The sequence below is a fragment of the Carcharhinus amblyrhynchos genome, chromosome 2 (assembly GCF_965287045.1).
Source record: "Carcharhinus amblyrhynchos chromosome 2, sCarAmb.v2.hapA, whole genome shotgun sequence".
Taxonomy (NCBI): domain Eukaryota; kingdom Metazoa; phylum Chordata; class Chondrichthyes; order Carcharhiniformes; family Carcharhinidae; genus Carcharhinus; species Carcharhinus amblyrhynchos.
In genome coordinates this window covers 16,142,659-16,166,805 of record NC_137325.1, presented here as the reverse complement: position 1 = coordinate 16,166,805, position 24,147 = coordinate 16,142,659, and the positions used below count along the sequence as shown (strand labels likewise).

The 24,147-nt window shown below is 42.9% G+C and overlaps 1 protein-coding gene and 1 pseudogene across 12 annotated transcripts in view; both read left to right on the top strand.

The window, feature by feature from the left end:
* fhod3b (formin homology 2 domain containing 3b) overlaps positions 1–24,147 on the top strand; it is a 560,180-nt gene that overhangs the window by 128,594 nt on the left and 407,439 nt on the right. The gene's annotated exons all lie outside the window — the stretch shown is intronic.
* LOC145351724 (large ribosomal subunit protein bL33m pseudogene) lies at positions 5,622–5,852 on the top strand (annotated as a pseudogene).

Here is a 24,147-nt window from a genome sequence, read left to right as displayed (position 1 = left end):
GGTCTTCATAAATTTTGCCCACTGAACAGAACTTTGATCACCAAGGCGCAAATAATCACCTCGCGAGACAGAAAGCTGCCAGATTGACTGGCAGGTTATTGGCAAATGAATCGTCCTTAAAGAGGTGTTCACACATGACTTCGTGCAGAGAGGTGTACCTGAAGTGTTTGCAGATACTAAATTCCCTTTTTGAAGGTGGCTCGTTGAGGGATTTTGCGATGGTTAGTGAGATGGTTCCTTCTAACTGGAAGGAAAAAGATCCCAATGGTTCTGTTGCCACCACCATCTGTATTCTTGGGGCGTGTCAGTCATTGCCAAGAATGGGGCACCATTCCTAGGTGGTTAATGAGGACATTTTGTATGGCATCCAGTAACATTACTTTTGTTCACCAAGGACAAAACCCATTGGTTATACAATATATCCCTAAGCACTATTATTAAGTAACAAATTGAATACGTACATTTTCCTCATTCATGTCATGGGTATTCCTCAAATACAAGGAAGAAGCAAAAGGGCAGAGCCCAGTTATGTCAAGGCTCTGGCCTCCTAAAGAGATGCCATGGGATTTCCTGGGTCTTTACCCTTCGATACAAGTGGGCCTGGGGTTGTAGTGAATATTCTGGTGTTCTGATTTAATTGATGCAGGTAGGAATATTAATGGCTTCTCATAAAAGCTGACTTCCTGAGGAGCCCCAGGTTGGGTCTAATGAGTAAAGATTGCCTCAGGATCCCATGTGGGACAGATGTTCTGGGCCAACTCCAGACTTTACAGGCCAGAGCTGGTCTCTTCCCTATTCCCAGCAAGGTTGTTCAAAGACCTTGTGTTCCACAGCAATGAAGAGAAGGTCCCTATAGCGGGTAGTCCTAACAGCTGTACCCTGCAGCGCGTTACAATTTCATCCTGACTTTTCTCTGCTTTGATGCACAGCCAAGAAGTGGGATTTGTTCCTGGAATTTTCCCAGGCCAGGAAAATAGCGCAAGGCTGAAGCATAATTGTATCTTCAGTGCACCTCTGAGTAGTGCCAAACCTGCTAGGTGTCCATTGAGGTAAATCAAAGCATTTTGCAGCCAATCAAGTATTTTGGAAGAGTAGTCACGATTGTAATGTAAGGAAATAATGTTGGTCATACACTTACCGAGGAGGAAGATGATGAAGAACCAAGATGCACATGAGCAGTTGTGTTGATAAAATGCTTGCCTGAGCTTGTTGACTTTTTGTGTAACCGGAATAAAATGTTGTAGTTGCTGTGTCTCCCTACACTTTGCCTGGTTGCGAAACACTTCAGCACAATACATAAAATTAAAGGAAGGACTTGCATTGTTGCCAAGTCTGCTTCTGGTTGGCAAAAACTGATGATGCTGGAAAATCTCAGAAGGCCTGACAGCATCTGTGGAGAGAGAACAGAGCCAACGTTTTGATTCTGAACGATGCTTCATTGGGGCTGAAGACAATTGAAAATAGGAGGAGATTTGTGTAGTTCTGATGGGGAGAGGAGGCACTGTTACTGTTAGTTTGTCAAATTATATTTTGGGCAATTTGGTGGAAAACCATAACAGAATCCAGTTGCCATATTTCTGTTGATTTTAGTTCCTTAGTCAATGAATTATATGCTAACCTCTGCAGTGCAGAATGATTGGTATCCAGGCATTTCTGGATTTTGGCATTTTCTAAATCATAGAATAATAGAATGATTTTTTTCTGTCTAGGGGATAAGGGTGTTGTGGGTTAGGCCAGCACTTATTGCCATCTCCTCTAGTTTCTCTTGAGCAGGTAGTGGTGAACCACTGTCTTGAACTGCCATAGTGCATGTCCATAGGCAGAATGCTCTTCAGGAGGGAGTTCCAGGATTTTGACCCAGCGACCGTGGAAGAACAGCGATGGATTTCCAAGTCAGGATGGTGGGTGGCTTGAAGGGGACTTGCAGATGGGGGTGTTACCATGCATGGCCCTTGTGCCCATTGGCACAGTAGAGGTTGCAGTTGATGAAGGAGGGTGAAGAAACTAGTGTGAGAATTGGATGCATCAGTATGCGTCCGAGACCTGAAACAGTGAAAATGTCTCAAAGGTTAATTAAAAAATATTTTAATTATTCAAATATGGTGTCTTCTGTATTAAAATTACGTCAATGATGAGGGAGCCCAAGTAATGCGGAATTAGCACTACTGACTAGACACTATTAAATATTAAACATTCATTTTTTTTTAGCAATGTAGTACCGGTGTGAAAGGTGATGATTTTTAAATTTTAATTCCTGTCTAATGAGACTATTTTTGGCTCTTGACACTCTCCAATATTCTTCCCTCAAACAGCCAGTGGTTGTTACTTTATCATCAGTAGAAGCAGGGCCACTAAATTAGCTATAAAGGCCACCACCTTCTCAGTTTTGCAATTTATTGCAAAGCAGAGTGGTGAGTCTGAACTGATCTGCTCCCTAAAAATTCTAGACAACTACATTTCCAGATTTTTGGTTTTGAGATTGGAGAAATTTGTATATATTTTTTTAAATCACGATCCGGCCTTACGTTATTTGTAGATATCCTTTGATTTTATTAAAATAAACAACTGAAACTTGAATAAATTTGAGAATTACCCTGGAACTGAATATTCCAAAGGTGCGATAAGTGCAGATTGCACCTACCAGTTTCCTTAGAACCATAAAATCCCTACAGTGCAGAAGAGACCACTCAGCCCATCGGGTCCACACCAACACTCTCTAACAGAGTATCTTACCCAGGTCCTCTTCCCCTGCCCCCCTACCCACATTCACCATGGCTAATTATCTAACCCACACATCTAACATCTAATGTGTTTTAAAAAAAAAATCGAGTAAACTTTTAAAAACGGGTAAGTACTTGCTCTGTGTTACAAGAGGTTCCATGGAAGTATTATAACATAGTAGGTGAGTTTCAGAAACAAAATATGTTGCAAAAGCCTGGTTTATATCAGAGCTTCATTCAGATTATCTGGATAGATTTAAGCCTTAATAATGCATCAGGATCAGGGGCTAATTCCAGAGAAATGTTTGGTGCTTCTGGCTTTATTGAGTAGCTGCCCCGGCATTTCCACATCATGACTACTTTGAGTAGCTGCAGATGACAAATTCACCCAGCGACACCAGGAAGACACAACCCAAACAAGAACAATGGCTGTGTGTTTCCAAGTATCAAGCACTCAATTATCTCCCCACATTCTTGGCTACATGTCTGCTTATGATCCAATAACAAATGAGCATTGTTCGCACATCTAACCTACACAGTCCAAAGATGTGTGGGTTAGGTTGATTGGCCATGCTAAATTGCCTCTTACTGTCAAGGGGAGCTAGGAGGGTAAATACAGCAGGTTACGGGGATGGGACCTGGGTGGGATTATTGTCGGTGCAAACTTGATGGGCCAAATGGCCTCCTTCTGCACGGAAGATTCTAAGAAGACCTTGGGACACTAAAGGGTAATTTAGTGTAGCCAATTCGCCTAACCTGCACATCTTTGGACTGGAAGAATTCATAAGTGTCTACCAAGATAGAACTTAATGCACAAAAGCTTCATTTCATTTGAAAGATTTGTTCCACATAAATATAGTTTTGGTGTGCATTTTTTTATTGCAAGAGACTGTAATTACAGTAAACATTGTGCCTGCTCTGTGGGTCAAACTGTGCATTTTGGAGGGGATGAGATGTTAATTACCTCCGCAGGAAAATTGTTTTGTGAAAAAGGGCACCATTCCTTCTGACCGCAGATGAGAGAGAAGCGTTTGTTTTAAATCTGTGGCAGCTAAAACAGTTTTCACTGGGGGAGGGAGAATGCTCTCACCTCTACATGACATGGTGATCAGTATCTGAAGCAGCGATGATGGAGCATCGACTGTAAATGCTTAAGGTTAGAAAACGGCCAGATTTATGGACGATGTGTGAAATGACTTTCAACTTCCATGCCTGTATCAGCAACAATGTCAAAAATGTTGGAACGCTCGAGGGCATTAAGGGGAAAAAAGGAATAGAAATGTACGCTCGCAAGTTAAATATAGCAGGTGGACTTGGAGGAACATCATCAACGTGACACATGGGGAGGCGATGGCCTCGTAGTACTATCGCTAGATGGCAGGGCGGCACGGTAGCATAGTGGTTAGTGCTGCTGCTTCACAACCCCACAGACTCGGGTTCAATTCTCACCTTGGGTCACTGTCTGTGTGGTATTTGCACATTCTCCCCATGTCTGCATGGATTTCCTCTGGTGCTCCGGTTTCCCCCCTCGTTCTGAAATACATGCTGGTTAGGTGCATTGAACCTAACAGGTGCCAGACTGTGGCGATTTGGGGAATTTCACATAACTTCATTGCAGTGTTAATGTAAGCCTGCCTTGTGACTAATAAACTTTAACTTTACCATTATTCCAGAAACTCCGCTAATGTTCTGGGGAGCTGAGTTCAAATCCTGCCGTGGCAGATGGTGGAATTTGAATTTGATATATATAAAAAAAAAATCTGGAATTAAGAATTTGCTGGTGATCATGAAACCATTGTCGATTTCAGAAAAAAACCATCACTAATACAAACCAAGGACTGAAAAGTGACTGAATAGCTCTCTTTGGCTAGCCCCCTTCCATGCCTCGCATTTTCCACATCTTTTTCATAGCTGATAGAAGCTGAATCTCTTTGGATTCAGGATGTTGATCAACGATATTTGTGCAAAGTATGTTCTTTTGGCGATAAGATCATAAGATATTAGGAGCAGAATTAGGCCAGTTGGCCCATATAATCTGCTGCGCTATTCAATCATGGCTAAGTTTCTCAACCCCATTCTCCTGCTCTTCCCCATAACCTTTGATCCCCTTATCAATCAAGAACTAGGAGCAGAATCAGGCCATTCAGTCCATTAAATTTGTTCTGCCATTTATACATGGCTAAGTTTCTCAACCCCATTCTCTTGCTCTTTCCCCATACAAATCAAGGACCTATCCGTCTCCACCTTAAATAGACTCAGTGACCTGGCCTATGCTGGAATTTAATGACCTCCATCTGCATCCCTTTTGCCTTAACGCATCACCTTGTGACCTCTACATTGAAGGAATCAATGACATTGGTGTGTCTTTTTGTATGAATGAATGAATGGGGGAGGGGGGAACATGTTTGGTGCTGAAATGACATAATGGCTGCTGGAGTATTGCCTGATGTACAGAACTGGTGATCCGTTGTTGTATTAGTGAATGGCCTGCGAGAACAGTAGCTCATTGAAGTGCTAATTGACTCTTGTCCTGCCTGAGTTATAGATTAATTGTGCGGTGTGATCTCATTGACAAAGGAACAAGTATTGTTCCACCATGGTAATATTGATTCTTAAAGCATACGCAGTTCTTTCTGGATATTTGTCAAGTACCTGGTCTGCACTTCAGTAAGTTGGTGCTCTTGTGTTGGCAACGATGCACATAACCCCAGGTCACGATGCCATTGCCACTTTTTTATTGGACCACAAGCAGACCTGTAGCCAAGAATGTGGGGAGATAATTGAGTGTTTAATGCTTGGAAACACTTGAGCCATTGTTTTTGTTTGGATTGTGTCTTCCTGGTGTTGGTGGGTGAACTTGTCATCTACAGCTACTCAATTTAGTCTCCAGGCAGAGGGAGGATGTAGCTGACAACAGTGAACCTTGCCAAGAGCAAATCAAAGTCCAACCTTGTGAGGATGCTGAGTGCAGCCGGAAGTGGCTACTGCTTCAATGCTAAGAGGAGCCGGCTACGGGAAAAACTAATCCTGAGGAAACATGATCCTATAGTGAACAAGCATGACCTTTTCTTTGAAAAGAAGACGACCAGGTCAATCTCGTGCAGGGAGCTCAAATGGACTGATATTGTATAAGAACAATTTAAACACAAAAGGTGATAGTGACATTTCCAAAGGAGATGATAACACGACAAGTGGGAAATATCACACTTCTGCATTTTTATTTACAAAATGTTATTTTAATTTAGAAGACAAAGAGCATCAAACATTTTTCCAGAATTAACCCCTGATCCTGATGCATTATTAAAGCTTAAATCTCTCCCAGATGATCAGAATGAAACCCTGGTGCAGAATCATAGAATCCTCCCGCATCCAGTTACTTCATCCATTTGAACAGCATTTCCTTTCCCAATCTGTTTTATCCCGACACCCAAAATATTTACAACCAATAAATGTTTGAAAAAAAAAAGTTATTTCTTTAAAACTTTTTAATACCCATCCTGATTTATCTCCGATTTAGTATTGGCTTGTACACAGGATTAATTTTTGAGTCTTGGGAGATTCAAGGATAGGCCTTGAGTATTGATAACCCTTTGTTTCCAAAGATTTTAACTTGGTAAGATAGAGGGTTATAGGTAAGCCTAGTAACCTCTAAGGTAGGGACATGTTCGGCACAACTTTGTGGGCCGAAGGGTCTGTATTGTGCTGTAGTTTTTCTATATGTGGGTTAGCTGGATTGGCTCTGCTAAATTGTCCCTTGTATCAGGAAGACGAGCAGGGTACATATGTGGGGGTTACTGGAAGAGGGCCTGGGTGGAATTGTGCATGGTGCAGACTCGATGGACCAAATGGCCCCCTTTTTGCTGTGGAGATTCTGTCTCTCAAAGGCATTGATAGTGTTCTGCCTAATCTCCTCCAGTTGGTTCAAGGGACCACATAGCAACAAGATTTTCGACATATGGGTTATTCCGTCATTTTCAGTTCTTGTCCAGCACCCAAATGTGATGTTTTCCAGCATAGATTTACCAGGACCTGAGAAACCTAAGCTAATCGAGTAATTTTAGTTGTGTGGGAACTGACCCTGTGACCTCTTGGGTCATATGCTGAGGTACCAATCGGATAATCATGCTGAACTCAAATATTTCTCATCCCTCCAGGAAGAACAATGCACTTCTTACAAAGAATATAACTTTTAAGATTTATTCCTCTGTTAATTGTCTATCAATTATGTTTAATTACATGCAGCTGGTGAGCATTAAGTGGGGTTTCACTTGATTGCACATAGAGACAATTGTGTGGTAAAGATATGGGTTTTTCACCCTGAAGATAAATGCGAAGCACAATGAAGATTGGCTCTGGTACTTTCCTTCAACTGGCTTTCCGTGATTGGGCTAACCCACACGGCAAGCCTGCCCTAGTTTGTTGCGGCCCAGTAGATGGTCTACAAATTGAGGCTTAGTACATGCACAGAGCATGTAGTCATTGTCTAACCCTGGTTTTGAACATGGGAATGGGGCAGAACAGGTCATTTTTAACACAAAAAATAAATTTTCTCTAAATCGAGGTTGGCAGACGTCTGGTGTTTACTGATCATGCCCACAGACTTTGCTCAAAGACGGGTAATGTCAGTGGCATCAACAAGCAAAGAAGCACAATGAGCACCAGTGATGTATGGGTGGCACAGCAGTTAGCATCACAGCACCAGGGACCCGGGTTTGACTCCAGTCTTGGGTGACTGATGTTTTCATGTTGTCGCAGGGTTTCCTCTGGGTGCTCTGGTTTTCACCTGCAGCCCAGAGATGTACAGGTTAGATGGATTGGCCTTGCCAAATTTGCTTCTTAATGTGAAAAGATGTGTAGGTTCGATGGAGTAGCCATAATAAAAATTTATGGGGTTAGAATGGAGGGGAGGATCTAGTTCTAGATGGGATGCTCTTGTAGAAATGTAGTGCAGACTTAATAGGCCAGATGGCCTCTTTCTGTGCTGTACACATTCTGTGGTTGTACAGTATTGGTTAGCCAGATTGCCACCAGCACTTGCAGTCACTTATACAGGAGTAGCTACAAGTACCAGCAAGAACCTGCCTTTCCTCTGAGCTTGAGCCTCTGCATTTCTGTGATATTGAGATTATAAAATAGTATAGAAGACCATAATGCGCACCTCAAAGTAATTGCAAGGAAGGACATAAATTGTGTGTTTGAAATGGCATTACAAAGCATAACTGCTTTCACATGTCAACTGAAATTACTGCCTTCAGATTGCTTCAGGGCATGTGTTGGTGTGGGGGGTATTATGTGGAATTACTTGCTGTTCTTCATTGGCATGTAGCAGCATTGTGCCAGCAGCAAGTGTCTTATGCACTGTACATTGCTGATGACGTCCACACAATGGTCAGCTTGCCAATGTCATGTGAAACCAATATTGGGAGTAAAACACCCAGCAAAATTTAATCTTTACTGTTTTAGATTATTGAACAAAGATATATGGAGTGGAATTCACCCATTTTGAGTGAGTACTGTGCAGGCTGCAGGAACAACGCGTTGCCTGCTGCAGAGGCTGGTGGGAAAACATAGCAAATGATCCAGCCCTGACCTCATTTATTAGTGTTTACTGCTGTATCTGGTGGTGGGCAGATACTGCTGCATCTGGTGGTACACGGTCTGCTGTCGTGTCTGGGTGCCATATTACAAAGGCACCGACTTGTATTGACCCACAACTCACCACTAAAGAAAGTAGATTACCTGAAAACAAAGACGGATCTCTGGGAATAATCAGAGGCTGGAAGATGGACCTCCTTCAGGACAGCGAATCTGGAAGATCCATTCATTGCCATGGTGTTCCAGGGTGCAGGGTTGCATGCAGCCTCCATCCTGAAATCCAGAGATATCCCTAGGCATTGTTAAGGTAAATCCTGGCACCTGCACACTAGACTGTTCCAACTGTGTTTTGCATTGGTGTTTTCTTGCTGGCTTTGTGAGAATCTGGTATGTTTGGCGGGGGGACAGTGCGGAGGGGGGGAGATATCATCTGCATCCCATGAATGGAATTCAGTCAAGGTTCACGCCAGTCTCTGGTGGGTTTTCTGACCCGCCATGGTGGGCACTAGTGAAAGATCCAACTCTAAATCCATGCCAGCATGAAGCCCAATTTCTGGAGCTGTCTCCATATCCTCCCACTATGCCCATCATCCAACCTGCTGGTGGGGACTTGAGAGAATTCTGCTCCGTGATTACCAGTGTCATGTCCGGCTTGGTGACTTCTGACTGCAGGGCTGCCTAATTCTCTTTCATGTAAACCAGGTTACAACAATAAATGGCTGTGGAAATGTGGTCCTAATGTGCACGTTTTTTCAATGCTGCAATTGCAGCTTCGGGCTTCTGCCTGCAAATCTTCCACGTATTATTTCTGATGATCTAAGTTCACCCTGTCCTTAGCCCTGGGTGGCACTGTGGTCGCTGTTGCTTCACAGCGCCGGGGATCCGGGTTCAATTCCGGCTTCGGATCTCTGTCTGCGTCGAGTTTGTACACCCTCCCTGGGTTTCCTCTGGGTGCTCCGGTTTCTTCCCACACTCCAAAGATGCGCGGGTTAGGTTGATCGGCCGTGCTAAATTGACCCTTTATGTCAGGGGAGTTAGCATGGTGAATGTATGGAGTAATGGGAACAGGGCTTGGGTGGGATTGTTATCGGTGCAGGCTTGATGGGCCAAGTGGCCTCCTTCTGCATTGTTGGGAACCTATGAACTGTATGTCAAAAAACAGCCACCTAAAATAGGCTTTTTGCTGTAGCGTAATACGTGTACGGCTAAAGGGATTAAGGTGTATGGACAGAAAACGGGAGTGGGACCGGAAGTGCATGGTAGGCCATGATCATACTGAATGCTGGAGCAGGTTCGAAGGGCCAAATGGCCTATTTCTGCACCTATTTTCTATGTTTCTAAGTTTATAATGGCGCCATTCATCCCAGTGTTCACCCCAACCTCTTTGAAACATTTTCTGACCAAGTGAGTTTTTAAAAAGAAAACCTGACAAAAACCACAGTTTTGAGATCTACCTAAAACTTTACTGCTGAGCCAGTGAGTGGTTCTTGCCCATTTACTGTTGTAGCCTCGGGCACAGCAGCCTTGGCACCGCTTGTCAAACATTCTTGACGTGACTTGTCAAGTATTTGTCCGTTTTCCTTTTGCTCCTGGTGTGGAATGCTGTGTGTGACGGGGCAAGCCTCTCTTTAGAACGAGGAGGTTAGAAAAGCTGCGAGTGCGTGAACATTCAACTGAGAGATCGGTCTACTGATGGACATGCTGTGCTCTCCCAGTATTTGTTTGCAAAATCCATATGAAAGTGTTTCGTATCTCTCATCTGAATGCGGAGATTAAATTACTGCCTTCAGACTGCTTCAGGGTATTTGCCATTTTCTCTGAATGCACACATCATTTAGTTCACTAATTCAGAAGGGAGTTCGATTTTTATGCAAGATGGTCTGATATTATTAAAAATAACTTTGTGGAAGCTATCGTAATTCCTTCCTGTGGAGGTTTGGGTTCTCCATCATGGAAATACAGCCAGAATGGAGAGGTTTGAAATGGCCAAGTTTGTAATGATAAGATCCCATTCTGCAATGGTAACTACAACATAAGTGTCATGTAACAAAACATCTCGTCTAACTATGTTGGCAAGCGTGATGTTGCAAGTCATTAATGATACCTGGTGTCTCCTATTTGCAGCACTAGGGTAAGGAAGTTTCTTTAATATAGTGCTGTGAGTCCCAGTGTGCTTTATAGATAGTCTTCTCCTCTTTGGCAATCACTTGCTGATGAGTATGATCGTCCATGTCAAAAAAAGCTCGGTGCTACTGGCCATGGGTTCTGTGGGTGCTTAATATAAAAGCAAACTACTGCAGATGCTGTAAACTGAAACAAAAAGTAAAATGCTGGAAAATCTCAGCAGGTCTGACAGTATCTGTGGAGGGAGAATAAGGGCCAATGCTGTATGGCCAGAGTTTAGATGAAGGGTCATCCAGACTTGAAATCTTGGCTCTATTCTCTCTCTGCATTGGTCATCTAGACTCTCAGCATTGGCCCTTTTTCTCTCTCCACAGATCCTATCAGACCTGCTGAGATTTTCCAGCATTTTCTATTTTTGTTCTGGAGCTCCTTGCGTGGTTGGAGAGTCCAATCCTACTGGTGCATCTTCGACTGCACACTTGGTGGGTGCTTCTGAAGGGGAGGGTTCAGTCCTTGGATCGTTGGTATCCCTTTCTCAGGCTCCTTTTTGGGGCCTCCTCTTGGCATCTGGTGTCCCCAGAGAATTATGTCCCTCCAAATAGGTTGTAGCCAATCAATCACCTTTCCAATGTGTGGTGGAAGCAATTAGTTTGCAGCAGCAAGATTCCCACAAACAAGAGAATGAAAATGCTTGTGATGGAGAGAGGAAAGTTGACCAGACCAGACCACTGGGGGACTTGCTTCTTTATGAGGAGCAGCCTAGGATCTTTGTCCTTCACCTGAAAAGCTAGGTAGGGCTCTGTTAAATGTGGTATCCAGAGATGTCAGTTTCTGAGTGGGTCCCTACCTTGGCATCGTACTAATGCAGCAGCAGACTGAGTTCTGGAGTGGGGCTTCAACCCATAACCTTTACACATGGAGGTCAGAGCAGAACCAAGCTGATACTTCAGTAGGACCCATTGTCTGAGGATTTGGGATAGACCATTTAGGATTGTGATGAGACACCTCTTCACCAAAGAGTGATGAACCTGTGAGATTCATTATCGCAGGAAATAGTTGATGGCAAAACATTGAATGTATTCGAGAGGCGGCTGGATATAGCACTTGGGACGAATGGGATCAAAGGTTATGGGGAGAAAGCAGGATTAGGCTATTGAGTTGGACAATCAGCCATGATTGTGATGTATGGCGGAACAGGCATAAAGGGCTGAATGGCCTTCTCTTGCTCCTATCTTCTATGTGGGGACAGATGTGGAATCAGCCATCATCTCCTCCCATCTACCTTTTAGCAGCTAACCCCAGGGACAGTAATGCCTGGAAGTTATCCAGCTGCGTACTTTCCGAATGGTGAATAGAGGGAAAGAAACTAATAGAAATTTCTCCAATTGCAAATGTGTGTGCGTGTGTAGTTTTTAAACCGCATGAATACATCCTTGTTTTGTGCTCACCGTTCCAACCCATTATTTCATTGCATCATGTAATGGGTTAGTTGCCTGAAGCAAGGGTGATTCCCTATAGCTGAAAATACTGTTTTCAGCAGTGACACAGTCCTATTGCACTTGATATTCTGTCAAAGCCTGAAAATATGGCATTATGTACTGTACTTTATTACTTATTGCCCAAGGTACTTGCTATTGTGTGTTGTGTAGGTGGACTGTATGGTGAAAAGGAGCAGCTTTGCATGAACGTTGGAGGGTGTAGATCCGGGTCACATTTGGTCAGTCCATCTACACCTTTTCTCTCAATTACCAATTCTGACCCAACTCTCGGCTTGCCTCATCAAACCGCAAACCCATGACAGAACCCACCAGTGCCAAAGAGAAGATCAAGAGCTTTTATAGCGACAACACCTGCATGCAAACTACTCAGATTTAAAGTGGGAATCTAATTGACCTTATCCCATATGAAATATTTACAAACTCTGTTCCCTGAGGCAGTCAATTCTAATTCTGAAGAAGCAGCTGGGAAAATTCAAGAATTCAGTCATACGGAGGTGGGATGGGAGAAATTGATGGTATCAGTGTTCTGCTGCTCTGTCTTTGATGCTAGTATAAATGGTTCCATTTGGTTCCTCTCTGTCATGCAAGTGCTTATTGTTTGCGCAGTACAGTAATATAATAGAATAAATATTAACCAATTATTTGATGGCAGGGAAAGGGATGGAGAAGGCGTTCTGGTGGTTCAAATACCGCAATCTTCAAGGGCAAAGAAAGAGATTGAATGCCATTCTGTCATTAACATGATGTTCTAATGCAAGGCTATAGATCTTGATGATTCTTTTCTCCACAGATGCGGGTGGCACAGTGGTTAACACTGCAGCCTTACAGTGCCAGGGACCCGAGTTTAATTCTGGCCTCTGGTGACTGTTTGTTTGTGTGGAATCTGCAAGTTCTTCCCGTGTCTGCATGGGTTTCCTCCCATGGTCCAACAATGTATGGGTTAGGTTGATTGGCCATGGTAAATTGCCCCATAGTGCCAAAGGGACGGGGTTAGGGGGATAGGGCCAGGGTGGGATTGTGGTCAGTGCAGACTCGATGGGCCAAATGGCCGTCTCATGCACTGTAGGGATTCTATATTGTCTGACCTGCTGAGTGCTTGTCTGCATTGTCTGTTACTTTTAAGCTTTGATCCTCCAGAAGTTAAAGTTAATTTATTAGTCACAACTAAGACTTACATTAACACTGCAAAGAAGTTACTGTGAAATTCCTCTAGTTCGCCACAGTCCAGCACCTGTTCGGGTCAATGCTCCTAACCAGCATGTTTTTCAGAATGTGGGAGGAAACCAGAGCACCCGGGGGAAACCCACGCAGACACAGGGAAATCGTGCAAACTCCACACACACTGACCCAAGCCAGGAATCGAACCCGAATCCCTGGCGCTGTGATTTTTTTTTTGCAGTTTGGAGAATAATTAGAGTCAGAGATTTACAGCATGAAAACAGGCCCTTCAGCCCAACTCATCCATGCCAACCAGGTTTCCTAAACTGAACTAGTCACATTTCCCTGTGTTTGGCCCATATCCCTGTAAACCTTTCCCATTCATGTACTGTCCAAATGTCTTTTAATTGTGATTGTATCCACGTCCATCTCCTCTGGCAGCTCATTCCACGCATGCACCACTATCTGTGTGCACAAGTTGTCCCTCGTGTCCCTTTTTAAATCTTTTCCCTTTCAGCTTAACTCTCTAGTTTTGGACTTGCCTACCCTGGGGAAAAGGCCTTGGCTTTTCACCTTATCTACTCCCCTCGTGATTTTATAAATCTCTAAGGTCACCCCTCATCCTCCTACGTTCCAGGGAACAAGTCCCAACTTCTCCTTATGCTTCAGACCTTCCAGTCCCAGTAACGTCATTGGAAATCTTTTTTTGCACCCTTTCCAGTTTAATAACATCCTTCCTGTAGCAGGGTGATCAGAATTGTACGCAGTACTTCAAATGTGGCCTTAGCAAAGTCTTGATGCCCAATGTTTGCTTAATAATATTTTAAGGTTAGAGGAGAAAGATACAAAAGGGTCCAGACGGGCGGTTTTTTCACAGAGAGTAGTGTGTGTCTGGAACAACCTGTCGGAGGTAGTAGTAGAGGTGGGTACAATTTTGTCTTTTAAAAAGTGTTCAGACAGTTACATGGGTAGGATGGGTGTAGAGGGATATGGGCCAAGTGCGGGCAATTGAGACGAGCTTAAGGGCTTAAAAAAAAAGGGTGGCATAGACAAATTGGGCCAAAGGGACTGTTTCTGTGCTGTAAATGTCTGACTATATCTAGATGACATTTAATGCGGGTTCACCAATTGCGTGTTCTATAGAGTTTAATTATGTGCCTCTCGGTTCTGAATTCTTGATGATGTATGCAATTTCTCTCAGCATCTGTTAATTTAAATTGGTGGTTAATAATGTCCTGTGACTGCTTACTCAACAGATCAGAAGTATAGCTTGCTATTGAGATGAAATCTGTGCGCGCTATCGGTGATATTAAAGCTGGCACTGTGCACGGTGCAATGAGGCCAATTTTCTACTTGCTACAGTGTGAGAAAATGCTTTAGTGGCAAGGGGTTCCCGCCCATCTTGTGAGCAAAGGCAAAACTCTGGGTTCTGTGCCAGCTGCACAACTGATCCGGTCCTTTCAACTGACTCCAAAAGTCGGAGAATTTCTCTCAGCGCAAGCCAGGCAGCAGTGATACGAGAAGATCACTTTGCAAATTACCCAACACTGCCCCTTTTAATGTATCTCGTTACAGGAAGCTCAATAACGCAGGATAATGTGCCTAACAGTCTTGAAAACTTGTTTAAATCAATTGTTTGCCTCAAACAAAAGCTCTTTTAAGAATACTCCAAGTATAGTGATCGGTGCATAGTTACAGAGCTTTGCCGCTCACTTAGGGATGCATACAAAATAGGGGCAAAAACAGGCCATTTGGCACCTCAAGCCTGCTCTGCTGTTCAATAAGATCTTGGCTGATCTGTTTGTTTTTTTTTATATAATTCCACAATCCCATCTATTCCGCGCCCCCTCCCCCCCTCACAAATAACCTTTGATTCTCTTTCCTAATCAGAATCAACCTATCGCCGTCTTGAAAATATTCAATGACCCTACTTCCACCATCTCCTGAGGCAGTGTTCCACAACCCTTGGAGAGGGAAATTCTCCCCATCTCTGTTCTGAACAGTCGGCATGGTGGCACAGTGGTTAGCGATGCTGCCTCACGGCACCAGGGACCTGGGTTCAAATTCAACCTCGGGTGACCATCTCTGTGGAGTTTGCGCGTTCTCCCCATGTCAGTGTGGATTTCCTCCTACAGTCCAAAGATAGGTGGGTTCGGTCGATTGACCATGCTAAATTGTCCCTTGGTGTCGGGGAGAATGGGCAGGGTGGATTTGCAGGATAGGGCCTGGGTGGGATTATTCTCGACACAGGCTCGATGGACCAAATGGCTGCCTCCTGCACTGTAAGGGTTCAATTCTATGAAGGGGCAACCCCAAATTTTAAAGCCATAACCTAGGGGCTTAAACTGAGACCTTAAACTGGTCAGGCCCTCGAAAGTTCAAGGTAAAACAAATACTCTGAACTTTAAAAGGGGATTACCAGTGAGTTTCTGGTTTGGAAGCTCAAATTATTAATGAAAGCAGATTTTCTGTCTCTAAATTTTTCGGGAGGTTGCGGGGGAGGTTAAATTGAGTCAGTCATAAGCTTTTCAAAGCATTGTTTGCTTTACATAAGTGCAAGTCCATTCAACTTTTTGGACATGTTCATTCCATGACTACTGAGGTCCAGTTTGTATCTCTTCCGAAATAATGTTGAAATTGTGACCACAGGCATGTGCCTGTTAGTTGGGAAAGGCTGTTAAAAGCTGTTTTACTGCCAGAGTGGACCAAACAGTCCAGTGTTTGAAATGGGCTGTCTAGATGGTTCCAGAATGCAAACCAGACACCAAAAACATGTTTTTTTTAAGAAAGGCCCTTTCCATTCACTCCTGTATCTCAAGTGGTGACATTACTTATCAGTTGCTAACACAGTCTCATAAATTTACACCCTCAACACCTCCTACTGCATTGTTAGATCAGGCACGAGGTTTATGAGCTTGTGTTATAATCGCTCAGGCCTTCTGACTCAAAAGTTTCACTTTTTTTTGTATGAAAAAAGAATTGATTTTACAGTTTTTATATACTCTGTGTAAAGTGGCAATTGTATTCCAAATTTGTGCATTGGGAAGTGAAGGAACCCCACAATTAGAAAGAGGATATTTTGTATTAGACCTGGGTGTGTCATGGTGTATTTAAGCATTCAATAGGCACAAATCTCTCCCACCTGTGTGTTGAACAGCCACTTTTGTGTCCTGATTTATGAGAATGCCACGCTAAGCTGCCACGCATGGTGTTGAAGCATTTGTGTTTTTATTTTACGGGAAGCTGCACTGGGAATAGAGATGGCTTTAGGCATCAGACAGTAAACAATGTAAGGCTGTGCTGCAATATCAGCACATTTGTCTGGTAGTAGCAACATAGAGTGGATTTGCTCCAATTTTTAAATTAGCCTAAGGCCTGTTATTTTGAAGCTGTAGTGTTTTGATGCAGTGTGGTCTTTGTATTCACTGTCTTAATGGTCTTCACAGTGGTTAGCACTGCTGCCTCACAGCGCCAGGGTCCTGGGTTCAATTCCTGGCTTGGGTCACTATGTCTGTGCGGAGTTTGCACATCCTCCCCATGTCTGGATGGGTTTCCTCTGGATGCTCCACTTTCCTGAAAGATGTGCTGGTTCGGTAAAAGCAAACTAGTGCGGATGCTGGAATCTGAAACCAAAAGAGAAGACACTGGAAAATCTCGGCAGGTTTGGCTGCATCTGTAAGGAGAGAAAAGAGTCACCTGAACTCGAAAGGTCAGTTCTTTTCTCTCTTTACAGATGCTGCCAGTCCCGCTGAGATTTTCTCTTTTGCTTCTGGTTTGGTACATCGGCCATGCTAAATTCTCCGGTGTACCCGAACAGGTGGCTGACTGTGGTGACCAGGGGATTTTCACAGTAATTTAGTTGCAGTGTTAATGTCAGCCTACTTACGAAACTAATAAATAAACTCAATTTTTGAGAAAAAAATGGATAGAAGGATGCACTGCATCGTACAAACACTCTGATTCCTTAAATCTGATGCAGTAAGAATGGCATTTGACTAATTGTTTTTGGTTCATATCAATCACGGAACTATTATGTTTTAAAGTGTGGATGAATAGTTATACCCACAGCAAGGAGGCAGTTCTTTGGGAGAGAATACAATTCTCCCTCCAAACAATCCACAAGTTAATAATATTGCGACTAATCAGGTTCTAAATGGAAGTGTGATGGGACATTGTAATGGAGTGTATTCAGTGATGGTTGACTTTAGTTAAGTGATGGTGGAAGAAGTGGGAATAGCAGTTGAATAGCAAGCAAGTGTTCATTGAACGGTTTGTTGTGCAATTTTCAAAATGAGTATGTGTCATATGAATAAGCTTTTCACTGATGGGAGTTGCACACCAGGTAAAGTAGAGGCTTCTTCCTACTTTTTATGAAGCTTCGTCAACTATTGATCAAAGAAATGGGACCCTCAAAAGGTTTTGGACTATGATGGCCCACCTTGTGATGTATGTTTAGATTTAATTGCCTTGTTAACTTTCTCCTAGAGCCAATTTGATGATCAAACCATTCTCATTGCTTTTTGCAGACAGTAGTTAGGAAGGGTACCTCTGAACTTGCCTTTGCCAAACAAATGCCAAATCCCCAATTACTCACAGTTCAAATCATAGAATCCATTTAGTACAGAAAGAGGCCATTCAGCCCATTGAGTCTGCACTGATCACAGTCCCACCCAGACCCTATCCCCCATAACCCCATTTACCCTGTTAACCCACTAAGAGACAATTTAGCATGGCCAGTCAACTAAATCTGCACACCAGTGGACTGTGGGAGGAAACTGGAGCACTCAAAGAAAACCACGCAGACACAGAGAAGGTGAAAACTCCACACAGTCACCCAAGCCAGGAAGTGAACCTGGGCCCCTGGCACTGTGAGGCAGCAGTGCTAACCATTATCCACCATGCTGCCCAAGATTGTCTTCTTTCACTTATCCAGGGTATTGTCGTCTGAGTGGTCTCCTGGTCAATGTAAAAATCAAGTTAAAGTTGTTAATTCCTGATGGTAATGATGAGGAGCTTGCTTCATATCAAACTACGGAAAGTGGATATAATGACTTCAAGTGATATGCAGGAAAATCACAAACGAGGAGCCATGATCTATTTGAATGGCAGTGGATCAGGCTTGATTGGCTGAAAGGCTAAATCCTGCTGGCAGGGGCACATCACCTGGGAAAAACCTTTCAGATTCCTCATCAATCGATGAGAAGTCTTCCTAATTTGCAGACTGTTACAGATGTGATGCAGATGCATGTGCCACATCTGTCCAAAGTGATATAATCTCAGCCCCATCCAATTGTACGTGCTGTAAGTTCTTTTCAAAGCAGACTAACCTCTATCTTGGCCAGCATTCTGCCCTCAACTAATAACCACTATTTAAAAAAAAACCCTACCTGCTCATTCATTGCCTTGTGTACTGATCAACTGCTGCATTTGTCAGTCTTCAACCCCTTCACAATTTCAAAAGAAAACCCTTGAAAGGGCTTCCATGAAGTTCAAAATAAGCTCGATAACAACAAATCATCTTCCGATTTATGCACTTTACAATCTTCTGTCCTCAACATGGACGACAACAATTTCAGACCACAAACTCAGTCCTCCATTTTGATTCTTTATTTGCCATGTGCCGGTTTGAAACTTGTTATTTATGTTTTTGCTTTCAGACAGAGCTGTTCATTATTCTGTCAATCCTACTCTGTCCAGCCAAATGCTTTGTTTCTTTACTACAACTATTACCACTCCCTTTAGCTAGTTACTTAATCTCTCCTGCCCGCCCTGAAGGCAAAACAGTTCAGCCCAGGTTTCTTATTTGCCCATCTCACCTTTCTTTTCTTTCCAGGCTCTAATTTACCCCAAACCTATCCTTTTTTCTTTCTTCCTAACTCCCTAACTCACTCTCCCTGCCACCTTTCAATAGCATAAAAACCATAGGGGCATAATTAGGACATTCAGCCCATCGAGTCTGCTCTGCCATTCAGTAATGACTGACATGTTTCTCAACCCCATTCTCCTGCCTTTTTCCCATAACCTTTGATCCCTTTACCAATCAAGAACCTATTTATCTTTGTCAAAAATACACTCAATGATTTGGCCTCCGCAGCCTTCTGTTGCAATGAATTCCACAGATTCACCACCCTCCCGCTGAAGAAATTCCTCCTCACCTCCATCCAAAAAGGTTGTCCCTTTTATTCTGAGGCTGTGCCCTCAGATCCTTGGATAAACTGAATCACCTTTCTACCTTTCTCCAGCTTCCTATCCAACTCAAAATGTTAACTGTATTTCTTTCCTCACAGATGCTGCCTGACCTACTGAGTACTTTGGACACTATGTTTTCATTGCAGTATTTTAGGATGGACATAAAGGAGATGTTTTAGACTTGTTGGAGTCCAAAGCTCAAGAGGTCACAGATGGTCAATAACCAAGCCAGTAAAGGGTCCAAGGGAAATGTCTTTACTCGGAATGATTAGAATATAAAACTTGCTGTCACAAGGTGTGTTTGAGGTCTACAGCATTAGTGCCTTTTAAGAGGAAGCTAGATCAACACATGGGGGAGAGGGAAGGGAAAGGAATTGAAGTAATGCAATAAGCTTAAATGATGTCAATTTGGAGGAGGCTTAAATGCCAGCATTGATCAGTTGACATGAATGGCCTGGTTCTCTGCAAGGTGTAATAGTAATGATGTTCATACTCTTATATACATTTGCCCTGTACACAGTTGCTCTTCCACCTGCCCTGACATCCCCTACTCCCAATCCTGAAGGAAAAGAAATAGTAAAACCAGGAAATAAGTATACTGGTCCAAACTGTTTTTCTTCTAGGAAGACCTACTCTCTCTCAGCACTAACCATTGGGACAGTGTTTAGAAAAAATATATGTGACATTGTGGCCTGAGAATTCCTAGTAATGTTTAATTAACCCAGTCTGGCAAACTGAGGACAGTTGTGAGTGATCAACAATAGCAGCAGATGGAGAATATTAAAATGCCCAGAATGAAACTTTATGTGGCTGTAACTGGAACAGTACATTTATAGTCTGATAGTACTCCTCAAAAGAACTCCATTATGTGTCCAATTTCCTTTGTTCCTTAGCAACTGATGAATGGCTGGAGAAGAATTTTTCTAGCTGCATTTAATAAAACTCTTCTTTTTCTGTCCAAAACTAGTTTGGTGCCAACAGATCTCAAATTTCCTCTTTCATTTTCACTATTCCTTTGAAAGAAAAAATGTAGCTGTTGATCAATAAATATGAAATATGCAACTGGAGCACATTCATTCATGAAGCTCCTGATGGTTGAATACTTTTTGTATTCGTACACGCATCATAAAAGGGACATGGGTTTGAATTTCGGGTGTAACAGGAGGAACTGATCTGTCGCTGTGATATGGTTTATTAATATAATCATCAGGTGGGTAAGTGTTCTCTAACAGAAACATAGAAGATAGGAGCAGGAGGAGGCCACTTGGCCCTTTTGAGCTTGCTCCACCATTCAACACGATCATGGCTGCTCATCCAACTCAATAGCCTAATCCTGCTTTCTCCCCTTTGATCCATTTTGCTATATCTAGCTGCCTCTTGAATACATCCAATGTTTTGGCATCAACTACTTCCTGTGGTAATGAATTCCACAGGCTCTTTGGGTAAAGAAATGTCTCCTCATCTCCGTCCTAAATGGCCTATCCCGAATCATCACATTATGACCCCTGGTTCTGGACCTTCCCCTCCCCCAATCGGGAACATCCTCCCTGCATCTACGCTGTCGAGTCCTATTAGAATTTTATAAGTCTCTGAGATCCCCCTCATTCATCTGAACTCCAGCGAAAGCAATCCTAACCTAGTCAATCTCTCCTCATACATCAGTCTCGCCATCCCCAGAATCAGCCTGATAAACATTCGCTGCACTCCCTTGAGAGCAAGAACTCCAAAGCTCTTCAGAAAAGGAGACCAGAACTGCACACAATACTCTAGGCATGGCCTCACCAAGGCCCTATATGAATACAGAACCAGGTTGACTGGGGAGAGGGGTGTGGGTGTATGGAGCTTTACGCATATACAGCAATGGTAACTTGACATTGTAAGGTGGCCAGCACATTGGATACAATTGTGGTCTACAGTCCAGCATAAGACATTCCCTTTCAAAGATATATTGAGGGCTAACAATTGGGTAGGGAAATGAAGCATTGTGTAGTGATATTAATACTGCAGTAGACCATTTAGCCCCTTGAAACTTGCTTCACCTATTAGATTGTGGTTATTCTGTGATCTAATTCTATATATTTGTCTTTACTCCATCTCTTACTCTCTCTAAATTAAGAAGAATCTTCTAATCTCATTGATCTAGCATCAAATGTCATTTGTGGAAGACAGTATCAAACTTCTGATCTTCAAACTTCAAACGGTCTTCAAATCTCCTAGTCACCACACTCCGGCGACTGTTCGGGCACACTGAGGGAGAATTTAACATGGTCAATACGCCTAACCAGCTTGTGTTTTGGGAGGAAAGCAGAGCACCCAGAAGGCATCCATACAGACGTGGGGGGGACTCCACGCAGACAGTGACCCAAGCTTGCATGTAAAAGTGTTTCCTAACATTACAGTTGAAAAAGCTGACTAAAATTTAAAGACCATGTTCCCAAGTCCTAAACTGCCCAACCAGATGAAATAGCTTCTTAAAATCCCCACCTCTTTCCCTTAATATCTTTGGGGCTGGATTTTAGAGGATGCCGTGATGTGGCCGGGAGCTCACTGAAGAGACTGCCTATGAATTCAGCACTGTTGCGTGGAAACTCCAATGATGGGAGCAGGGTTAACTGTTTTAAAGCAAGACTTCCAGAAATTTATTGTGAGGGGCTCCTGGCTTAAGAGGTTAGTTGAATGGCTGATATTTCTGTATTGGGAGTGTTGGCAACTGCTGGGACGACAGGCAGTCTCACCACTCAGAGAATCCCAGTTAAGTCCAGGTTGGTGGTTTTTCCAAGAGGGCTGGGGGGCCAGATTCAAGAGACCAGGGAGAAGGATTAAGTGGGGGGTGAACTTGGGGTGGGTGGTGGGTGTCTAAGGCCCAGTAGACGTGCAAAAGGGACCCTCACTCCTTGCCTGATACCATCCTGCACAGCTAAAACTTCTTACCAAGTGATCTTGCCCTCTTCAATACCTGCCTCCACTATACTTCCAAACAGTGCATGCTGAAACCCAACCACGTGCTGTGTGAAGAGGTCTTTTCACCTGTCTCATTTTTAGGCTTATTAATAAGCATATTTTCAAAAGCTTTAATTAAAAAAATTGCTGGAGAAGTTTTTATTGTACACCATTGTAATTAGTAAATGGTTCTGTATAAAACTACTTTGCAAAGTAATTATGTAAATTAGATTACTAACAGGTGGTGAACCATACAAGCTGATTTAAAAATGCTTTTTTTGCAATAAAGCCATTTTAATTTGTATCAATCAAGCTATGCCAGATTGCCACTTGGTAAATATTTTTAATGCATTTTTTAGCAAGTACTTTGTTAAATGCTGCTATTAAGTTAGTTGGTAGAAGATTTTGCATCCATAAAATAAATGAATTAGAGCGGAAACTTGAACAAACAAAAATTCACTTTTCTAACACCACACGAGTTTTACAATGATTTGCAACCTGATTGTATCTGAAGAGGAACTTCTTGGCCTGGGGATTGATGAGTTGTGATCACAAGCTCTTTTTCAGCTTGTCATAAGTAGAAAACCTGCCCTTTTCTGTTCTCCCCTGCAGTCAGGGTGCTGATTTCCATTGTAGCCCTTCAACTATTGCCCCTCCTATGATGACCAAAATCAACATAGGCCACAAATGCCTCTGTCATCAATGATAGTTTCATTCCACACCATATTTAATGACAAGAGTCATGTGAAAACTGTAGTTGATTTGTGTAATTGGCCAATGCTATGCAAATTACTTGGGTCTTTACTCTCCACCCACTAAGATCTATTTTGAGAGAACTTTAAGCCCAAGATGTCTCTTGCTTCATGTTGTACATATGTGGGTGGCACACTGGTTGCCACTCCTGCCTTACAGCACCAGGGACCCGGGTTCGATTCCCGGCTTGGTTAACTGTCTGTGAGGAGTTTGCACATTCCCCCTGTGTCTGTGTGGGTCTTCTGGGTGCTCCAGTTTCCTCCCACAGTCCGAAAAGATGTTAGGTGCATTGATCATGTTAAATTCTCCCTCCCAGTGTATCCGATCAGGCTGTGGAATGTGGCAACTCGGGGATTTTTCACAGTAACTTCATTGCAGTGTTAATGTAAGCCTACTTGTGACACTAATTAATAAACTTTGTTGTTTAATAGATGGTAAAAGTAGAACTAGCCTTTCTAATAACCCTTCTTATCTTGATATATTATCAGAATAAGCACTGCAATAGGATGATATAATTGGAATGATTTGGTAACATTCATCCAACATGAGCTCTATGATGTATTAAAAAAAATCAGAAAATGAGGAGACAAAGGTTGAGCAAGTTCTAAAGTGGTGTAGCACAAAGATTCACCAAAGTGAAACAGTGGCTATAGTAAGAAAACATTGCATAAATGCATTGTATTTCTTTGTGTATTGGAGATTGAAAGCTCCATCTGGTCGAGGTGTGGATTTGATGGGGTAGGTTAGGGGTAACTACTTCCTCTGGAAAATAAAAGGACATGACCTTAGAATTTAGGAATGAAATCGGGAATCGCCTCTTTAATCCACCTGGCACACTAGAGCAACAAAATAATGATCTGTTTAAAGGGCAATTGCCTTCCAAAGCAGTGCATTAAAATATTAAATGCTGAAAATGAGGAGGTTTCTCGATTTATATTTCCTCTGCTGTTGGTCTAATCCAATGTTGAATGCACAGCAGCACCCTGACAGTCAAATTCACTTCTTCCTTCAGCCATAGATGGACAGGATGAAGAGCAGAATATACTGTTCGAGTACAGATTCGAAGCACAGGGCTAGCTCAGTCTCACATTTTACAAAACAAATTTGGCTGCGTGCGTCCAGTGTCAAGGTCTGCATTGGCTAAGTGGTTCAGCGCTAAGCTCCTCTGT